This window comes from Sus scrofa, chromosome 4 (genome assembly GCF_054392235.1).
Source record: "Sus scrofa isolate SSC_HxYL_T2T_F1_AM1 chromosome 4, Sscrofa_HxYL_maternal_Yorkshire_Landrace_v2.0, whole genome shotgun sequence".
Classification (NCBI taxonomy): Eukaryota; Metazoa; Chordata; class Mammalia; order Artiodactyla; family Suidae; genus Sus; species Sus scrofa.
The window spans coordinates 111,820,708-111,830,746 of NC_139386.1; positions in this window are offsets into that span (position 1 = coordinate 111,820,708).

A 10,039-nucleotide genomic window follows, 5' to 3' on the forward strand; every position below is an offset into this window, starting at 1 on the left:
GACTCCAAAGCAAGTAAAACATGTTTTTTCCCGTCTTCAGTACATAGTTATAAAACATGTCTGTTATAGGAAATCATGTTAATTCATAAAATATTCCAATTATTTACTTGCAAATACACTCTTTTTTTCTTCTTCCTTTCTTCATTCCACCCAAATATGTGTATCTATATAATATCTTTGGGTGTATATATGTGGTTATAGATACACTTTGCCTTTGTGAAAGCTTTGATGGAGGAAAAGGGATGTCTTTCTCCCTTCAGCTGCTTGTGCAAAAGTGGTAACTCTTGATAGATTCGCCTCCAAACACAACGCAAAACCTCTTTTTCCAAAAACCCCAGTTCAGCTCACCAAATCTGTCAGTGCTGTAAGAACTTCCTGATTGGTATTCCTGATTTCATTCTTGCCCCATTCTCCATCTGATGTATACATCAGGAGTTCCTTCCATGGCACAGGGGGTTGAGAATCCGACTGCAGGGGCTTGAGTTGCTGCACAGGCGCATGTTCGATTCTTGGCCCGGGAACTTCATGTGATGTGCTTATAGCCAGAAAAATATCTCTGTCTACATATAGGCATCAGATCACATCACCCTCCCCCTACAGTAAGCACTCCAACAGCATCCCCTTATACTTAGACAGAAACTCACGCTGCTTGCTTTTACCTGTACGTCATGTCAGATCTGACTTCTCCCTCCCTCTCGGAGCCCATCCACCTTTGTCTTCTCCCCAGCTGGCACAGCTCTTCATGATGGTCCTTGCGCACAGAGCTCATTGCCATCACACAGTCTTGGCTGTGATGCTCCCCCAGCCCTTTGGCTGACTGGCTCCTTTTCATCTCTCAGGTCTCTTCCGAAGTGTCAGTCTCACAGAGACACTTCCTTGATGCACATCTGAACTGCTCCCCACCCCTATTAGCCAGCATTATTTTCCTCTTAACATATGTCACACTCTGATACTTATTTATGTATACCGCCGTCTCTCTCCTTTAGAATGTAAGTTCCACATGAGCAGGACATTTTCTTTGTTTGTTTGTTTCTTTGCCTTTTCTAGGGCCGCTCCCTCAACATATGGAGGTTCCCAGGCTAGGGGTCGAATTGGAGCTGTAGCTGCCGACCTACACAATAGCCACAGCAACACAGGATCTGAGCCTCGTGTGTGAACTACACCACTGCTCACGGCAACACCGGATCCTTAACCCACTGAGCAAGGCCAGGGATTGAACCCGAAACCTCATGGTTCCTAGTTGGATTCGTTAACCACTGAGGCATGCCGGGAACTCCAAGCAGGACATTTTCTGTCTTGTTCACCATTTCCTGTCCCCAATGTCTAGAATACATGGCTGGCACTTAGCAGGCATGCAATAAATATTTGTTAAATGAACAAATGAATGAAGGAATTTATGGACACTAGCTTTCTCATAAGAGAGTTGCAAGTTATAGAGATAATATTTATAAAGTATCTGCCGAACCAAGCACTCAGTGGTTGTCAGCTCCTTGAGGGCTGCGGACTCTGCTTTATTCCCTGCTTGAGAGAAATAGTATTTATTGGGAGAGGATTGCCTAAAGGATGTGCAGTCCATCTGTTCTCCCATATTCATTCATTTACTCATTCAGCCACTGTTTATCATTAAGAACTTGCTCTGTGTTCTAGATAGTAGGGACAAAGCAGTGAACAGAACAGATGGGGAAAAAAAACAAAGTCCTGGAGTTTCCCTCTAGTACAGTGAGGCGCATGCCAACTCAGTAAGTCAATGATATAGTATGGTACATGCTCTACGGAGAAAAAGTCAGGCAGGGAATGAAAGGATGGCAGGCCAGGTGATTGCAGCCTTAAATAAGATGATCAAGAGTAGCCTCACTAAGCAAAACCTTGAAGGAGGTGAGGGAGCCCTGTGGTATCTCGGGTGGAAAAGATTGTAGGGAGAGGGAAGAAGGGAGACAGTGCTTACCGGGCACATTGGAGTAACTGCAAGGAGGTCAGCTTGCCTGGAGTAGAGTGAGTGAAGGTGGGAGAGGAGGCGGCCGGTCATGAGAACTCGGGGTTTTGTTCTGAGTGAGCTGGAAAGCCATTCATTGGAAGATGTGAGCAGAGCAGTAACAAGTCTGATGTATGTCCTGCCTGCTGTGCGGACTATTCTTGTGTGTTTAGAGAAGGAGGACAGTGCTGGAAGCAGGGAGAACGTCTGAGGGGCTGTTGAATAACTCGGACAAGAGACGAAGGTTGCTTGGACAAGGGTGGTAGAGGTGAAGATGGTAAAAAAAAAACAAAAAAACCAAGACTCAGGATATGTTTCAAGGTAGAGTCAACAGGATTTACTGACAGATGGTAGTGTGGATGGGAGGGGAAAGCAAAGAGAGAAAATAGGAAACCAAGCCGACTAGGGAAACATAAGAGGATCACTCGGCGGCATGGAAGGCCATTCTGTTGTATGAGGTGATGAATTTAAAATGAAACCAGGAAGTTCCTGCCATGGCTCCAGTGGTAACTAATCTGACTAGTATCCATGAGGATACAGGTTCCATCCCTGGCCTCGCCCAGCGGGTTGGGGATCTGACATTGCCGTGAGCTCTGGTGTAGGTAGCAGATGTGGCTTGGATCCTGAGTTGCTGTGGTTGCGGTGTAGGCAAGCAGCTGAAGCTCTGATTCAACCCTTGGCCTGGAACCTCCACATACCACGGGTGTGACCCTAAAAGGCAAAAAATAATAAAATAAAAATAAAAAGTCATCCTGGCTGAATGATGCCTCCAACAGCATTTGGTTGCTCCAGTTCAGGCAAAGAGTAGGTAGATAGCATGATTTATCCAGAATTAGAGTTTTTCAAGGCAAGTTTGAGTGAGAGCAAGCAAGGGAGTGAGGTTATGTTGCTGAATCCTGGGCTGCAGTCCGGTCAAGGTAGGAAGCGAAGCTCAGAAAGGGCTTATAATAGTAAAACGCTGGCAATGAAGGTACTTGAGCAGATAAGCTGGGAGAAAAGAGACTTTAAATGTGAGGTTTCATAATTTCTGGTAACGACAGGGTGGTAAGGTCGAGGGAAATAAAGTCTTCGGGGTCAGAGACACTGAGAGGGCAGAAAGTGGAAGTCATCCAGAATGACACAGTTCCGAAGGAGGAAGTGACCATGGAGGCGGGGAGGTGGCCCTAGGAGGGCGTGGAAGCTCCCTGCCCTTTCCCACGCGCTTCGCCCCATGCATCTCTCCCATCTGGCTCTTCCTGAGTTACATTCTTTGATAATAAACTGATGAACTAGAGAGTAAAATGTTTCTCTGAGTTCTGCGAGGTGCTCTAGCAAATGAATCGAACCCAAGGAGGGGGTCATTGAACCCTCCAATCTATAGTGGTCAGTCAGAAGCGCAGATGATAACCTGGACTCGTGATTGGCGTCTGAAGTGATAGGAGGGCCGTGTTGTGAGAGCAAAGCCTTAATCTGTGAAATCTCCTAGTAGTCTCAGAACTGAGTTGAATTAGAGGGTACCCCCAACTGGTGTTAGAGCATTGTTGGTTGGCAGGGGCCCCAATTTAGGCATTCAGTGCTCAGACCTTTTAGCAGGTTTTCTCCAAACTTTATATTCCTGATGCCCTAAGCCCCAGGAGTCTGATCTCACCCTCATGCTTTTTTTTCTCCAGGATCTGATTCATAGGGTGAGTGAGCGGGACCCTATTTTCTTTCTTTTTTTTCCTTTTCTTTTTGCTTTTCAGGGCCACACCCATAGCATATGGAGGTTCCCAGGCTAGGGGTTGAATCGGAGCTACAGCTGTTGGCTTATGCCACAGCCATAGCAACATTAGATCTGAGCCACATCTGTGACCTACACCACAGCTCACAGCAACGCCAGATCCTTAACCCACTGAATGAGGCCAGGGATCAAACCCGCAACCTCATGGTTCCTAGTCGGATTCGTTTCCACTGCCCCACGACGGGAACTCCTTGACCCTATTTTCTTGGTTCCTCAAAAGCACATCTTTCAGTGAGCACATTAAGGATGGGGACAGACTTCACCCTCCACTCCCCAAAGTTATAAGAAATTGATGGGAGGAGTTCCCATCATGGCTCACTGGTTAATGAATCCGACTAGGAACCATGAGGTTTTGGCTTTGATCCCTGACCTCGCTCAGTGGGTTAAGGATCCGGCGTTGCTGTGGGCTGTGGTGTAGGTCACAGACGCGGCTCAGATCTGGCTCTGGCGTTGCTGTGGCTCTGGTGTAGGCCGGTGACCACAGCTCCGATTAGACCCCTAGCCTGGGAACCTCCATGTGCCGCAGGTGCGGGCCTAGAAAAGACCAAAAAATAAATAAATAAAAATAAATTGATGGGAAGAGTCAGGACTGGTTAGATAGCCTTATTATAATAGTGTTTTAAATATGTGAATATTGCAAGGGAAAAACCAATCCAAGCCTAACCAGAAGTTTTGTGTGACTAAAAAATGATTCAATAGGTTATCTGTTTCAGTGAAGAACTACTCCCAAGATTCTGGGTGCTTTCTGTGATCTGATGGGTCAAGGATATGTTCAAGGAAGAGAAAGTTAACCAGGAATGAGACAGTCAAGGTGGAAGGGTATGTCTAAACAAAAGCACTGTAGATGGCCAGCTAGCTCAGTCCGCAGAGTGTGAGACTCTTAAATAAAAACATTGTGGTTAAAGGAGTTCCCATCATGGCGCAATGGAAACGAATCTGACTAGGAACCATGAGGCTGCAGGTTCGATCCCTGGCCTCACTCAGTGGGTTAAGGTTCCGGCGTTGCCGTGAGCTGTGGTGTAGGTTGCAGATGCGGCTCGGATCCAGCGTTGCTGTGGCTCTGGCGTAGGCCAGTGGCTACAGCTCCGATTCGACCCCTAGCCTGGGAACCTCCATATGCCTCGGGAGTGGCCCAAGAAACAGCAACAACAACAACAAAAAAGACAAAAAAAAAAAAAAATAGGTTTTTAAAAAATGTGCACATGGACCCCCAGATGGAACTTCTCCTGCCCATGAACCACTCCAGGAATGCAGAGAACTTTCTCCCTGGGAGTAGGCCTGACACAGAGAACCTAGGTCTAAATCCCTTTTCTTGAACAGGAGAGTCACTTCTATGTCTTACCACGAAGGGCAGTCTGGGTCAGGAATAAGAGATGGTCCCCCAAGGCCAGCCAGGCAGATTTTCTTCTCTAACGAGACAAATCACTGTCAATCTCCTTGTGGAAAAGTAAAACTTTTCCCACACATCATGAAATAAACAACAAATTGCTCTCTAGGGAACTTCCTTTCTCCCAGTTAAACTTCAAGCTTAATTGCAAGATTTTCTTAGATCTATGGGGTCATCCTTGGATGCTAAAAATAAATTGGCTTCTAAAAGATATATTGCAATGCTATGTTTTAATATGAGAGTGTGTTGAGAAGTCAAAAGTAGGCAACTGTCAATCTCTATTATAAGAAGCCAGACAATTTAGAATAGTATGGGAGTTCCCATCATGGTGCAGTGGAAACGAATCCGATTAGGAACCACGGGGTTGTGGGTTTGATCCCTGGCCTCGCTCAGTAGATTCAGGATCCGGCGTTGCTGTAAGCTGTGGTGTGGGTCACAGATGTGGCTCGGATCCCATGTTGCTGTGGCTGTGGTGTAGACCGGCAGCTGTAGCTCCGACTTGACCCCTAGCCTGGGAACTTGCATATGCTGCAGGTGCGGCCATGAAAAGCAAAAAAAAGAAAAAGAGAAAAAAGAATAGTATGGGATCTTCCCATTATTCACACACAGACATGACACCAACCACCAAATTCCCCAAAGCCTTTTACTTCTACTCCATCTGAGTTCATATAGATCCCAATTCAAGGAATATGTGTGACACAGCATGTGCCAGGAATGGGCAGGTTTTCTTGCTGCTAGAAGATAACTCTGATCTGGGGGCCCCTGTGCTGGAGACAGCCTTATCTCTCTCTCCCAGCCACCTTCGAGTAGCACAGAAGTGAGACAGCTAGAGGTTTCCGGATGAAGTCAGGCGAAGCCTTGCCCACACAGCCTCGTAAATATAGCACACAAGATGAGTTTTCATGTACCATTCTTTTTTTTTGGTTTGGTTTGGTTTTTTTTTTTGCTATTTCTTTGGGCCGCTCCCGTGGCATATGGAGGTTCCCAGGCTAGGGGTCAAATCGGAGCTGTAGCCCCTGGCCTATGCCAGAGCCACAGCAACGCAGGATCCGAGCCGTGTCTGCAACCTACACCACAGCTCATGGCAATGCTGGATCATTAACCCACTGAGCAAGGCAGGGACCAAACCTGCAACCTCATGGTTCCTAGTCGGATTCGTTAACCACTGCGCCACGACGGGAACTCCCTCATGTACCATTCTAATGACATCATTTGAACTTAATGAGTCTTCAAGGTACTTTGACACAAAAATGATGGTAAAAAAAAAAACACAAAAAAACCCTCTGGAGGGCACTGGAACTTGGTACAATTTGCATCAGGAACTTAAGATGGTTATCCCACTTCCCATAATTTACTCCAGGAAAATAAACAAAAATATCATGATATATGCATAGGGATGTTCATTGTAAGATGTATAATTGTGAAAAAGGGGCACACGAAATGCTGACTAAAACAGAGGCAGTTTAATTAAGGTATACCCATATAACAGGGTATTATACAACCATTAAAAATGACATTTTGAGGAGTTCCCTGGTGGCTAAGCAGTTAAGGATTCACTGTTGTCACTGCTATGGCTCGGATTCTATTCCTGGCCCAGCAACTTCTGCATGCCAAGGGCATGGCCAAAAAAAAAAAAAAAAAAAAGGCAGACATTTTGAATACTAATGATACAAGAAAATGCTTAAGATACTAAGAAAGTAAAAAGTGTAGGACATAGGAGTTCCCGTCGTGGCGCAGTGGTTAACGAATCCGACTAGGAACCATGAGGTTGTGGGTTCGGTCCCTGCCCTTGCTCAGTGGGTTAACGATCCGGCGTTGCCGTGAGCTGTGGTGTAGGTTGCAGACTTGGCTCAGATCCCACGTTGCTGTGTCTCTGGCGTAGGCCGGTGGCTATAGCTCCGATTCGACCCCTAGCCTGGGAACCTCCACATGCCGTGGGAGCGGCCCAAGAAATAGTAACAACAACAACAACAAAAGGCCAAAAAAAAAAAAAAATGTAGGACATAAAACTATATACGTATCATCCCAACTTGGAAAAAATTATGTATTTAATATATCTACATGCACAGAAAAAGACTAAAACTGATCTATATGGACGAATTATAACTGAGTTTTTCTTCTTTATAGTTTATGACTTCCAAAGTTTCTTATTTTATATAGAGAATAATTTTTTTAAAGAACCAGAGGCTAAGAGAGCCAATATTCGAAATACCCATCACGTGGTAAGCACCGAGCTAGGAATTTTACCAATTACCTGTCAGGGCAATCAGGAGGGGTAGATATATTTCAGCCCCTTTTACAGATAAGAAACCAAGGCTCTGCTTTTCTTTTGGCCTTGCCTGTAGCTTGTGGAAGTTCCCTGGGCCAGGGATCGAACTTGTACCACAGCAGCGACCCAAGCCACTGCAGTGACAATGCCAGGTCTTTATCCAGCTGTCTACAAGAGAACTCCCCAAGGATCTGCTTTGAAGCATGGTATCTCTATTTGCTCAGCGTGCCCTGGATTCAAGCCCAGGACAGTGCCCAATTTCCCTGCCACCCCACATGCCCGCCCTGCTACAGCTCCTGCGGGCCCATGGGAGGTTTACGGTGAAGGTCATTGGCAAAACAGAGCTGCATACAGCTTGTCCAAGAAAAAGGCCTTATTTTGCTTTGTAAACTCTTCATATCTTCCTCTAGAAGTAGGAAAAAAAATCCCTCCCCCCTCCCGCAAAAGAAACAGAGGCGTCTTCATTGTGAAGGCTTGGGGCTCCATCCTGAAGCAGTTCTTATCTGTCGCAAGACATGTTTCCTTGAAAACTCCATCTTGTCCTTCTTTACTTTATCCCATCTTCTTGTCTTACTTTATCCCATCTTCCCGCTTTGAAAAACAGTCACATGGGAGTTCCCGTCGTGGCGCAGTGGTTAACGAATCCGACTAGGAACCATGAGGCTGCGGGTTCGGTCCCTGCCCTTGCTCAGTGGGTTAACGATTCGGTGTTGCCGTGAGCTGTGGTGTAGGTTGCAGACGCGGCTCGGATCCCGCGTTGCAGTGGCTCTGGCATAGGCCGGTGACTACAGCTCCGATTCGACCCCTAGCCTGGGAACCTCCATATGCCGCAGGAGCGGCCCAAGAAATAGCAAAAAGACAAAAAAAAAAAAAAAAAAAAAGAAAAACAGTCACAGTGCTGGTAAATGACTTAAGTTTAAGAGCAAAGACCTAAAGGCATAAGTGACTTAAGCTTAAGTACTGTTATGTGCCTAGAGGTCAGAGTAAGAGCTTAACCCTTTACCACCTAAGTGGCTTTCTAAATAGTAAAAGAACTTATATATAATAATAGTAAACAAACCCTGTATCATCCACCTATAGCCACTCCTCACTTGATCTCACAATAAAAGCAGTGTGGTTTCTTGAGGCAGGGCGCTCTTGGTCCCTGAGACTTTGAGTCCCCAGCTCCCACCTTTACTTAAGATAAATGTCTCTGTGTCTTGTTTTATGTTAACTATTTTTCCTTAAGTTCCACAGCACCTGTTCTTCAGCCCCATCCTGCTGAGCTGGCCCCGGCAAGTCTTATCCATGTGCCCAGCTCCACATGCCTGAGCCTTCTGAGACCATGGTATCTGGCGTCCTGCTTATCGGTTTGGCATTTTGTCAGGCTGTGAGCAGAAGGACAGGACAGAACTGCACGCCCCCACCCCGTCCACCAGCTGGCTCCTTGGTCTCTGCCCTGGATTCTAGAACAAACAGGCTGTGTCCTCTGGCTCCCTGCTCAACCCAAGGATGGAGGGGGGGATAATGGGAGCAGGGGGGCCAGCAAATACCCCAGCTATGTGAACAATCAGGACTATCTGGCAGCACATTTGATCCTCTGTAAACTTGTTTCAGCCAAATGGTCAGGCCCTCCAAGCGGCTGGGGGGGCCCCTAGTACCCTAAGCCTCATGTTTGGCTGGGTTCCAGGTACTGCCATGGCGAGGGGTGCCCAGTCCCCCAGCTGGCTCCCTTCCAGGTAGGTCCCCAAGGACACTAACTAACACTCCACTAACAAGGAGGCAGAGGTGGAATTTTCCTCCACTGTTTCAAGGATCTTCATCACTTCCTGTTCCCTCTCAGGGGCAGAGAGGGGAAGTGACTTGGATGGAGTCACAAGAAGTCAGTGACATTCAAAATTGGAATGTGCTGCCTGGGTCACCATGTTATCCTCCAGCACCACAGTTCCTAAACTAAAAAACAGAATTACCTAGGGACTTCTATCTAGGAAGAGACAGAAAGGGACATGGGAAATGTCATGTGACACACAAAACAGTGTGAACAGGAGTTCCCGTCATGGCGCAGTGGAAAGGAATCTGACTAGGAACCATGAGCTTGCGGGTTTGATCCCTGGCCTCACCCAAAGGGTTAAGGATCCGGTGTTACCGTGAGCTGTGGTATAGGTTGCTGACACTGCTCGGATCTGCCGTTGCTGTGGCTGTGGTGTAGGCCGGCTATAGCTCTAATTTGACTCCTAGCCTGGGAACCTCCATATGCTGCAGGTGCGGCCCTTAAAAAAAAAAAAAAAAATTACAAAAATGTGAACAAATTGGCCTTTTTTTCTTTTTGCCTTTTCTAGGGCTGCACCCACGGCATATGGAGGTTCCCAGGCTAGGGGTGGAATCGGAGCTGTAGCCGCCCACCTACGCCGGAGCCACAGCAACGCGGGATCTGAGCTGCGTCTGCAATCTACACCACAGCTCGTGGCAATGCCAGATCCTAACCCACTGGTCAAGGCCAGGGATCGAACCCACAACCTCAGGGTTCCTGGTCAGATTCATTAACCACTGAGCCACAATGGAAACTCCCAAATTGGCCTTTTGGATCAGACTCTTTTTCTGCAGCCATGTAAGAGGACTATATGTTCAATTTGGAGAAATACGGGTTAAACAAAGTTAAACAGATTAAGTTAC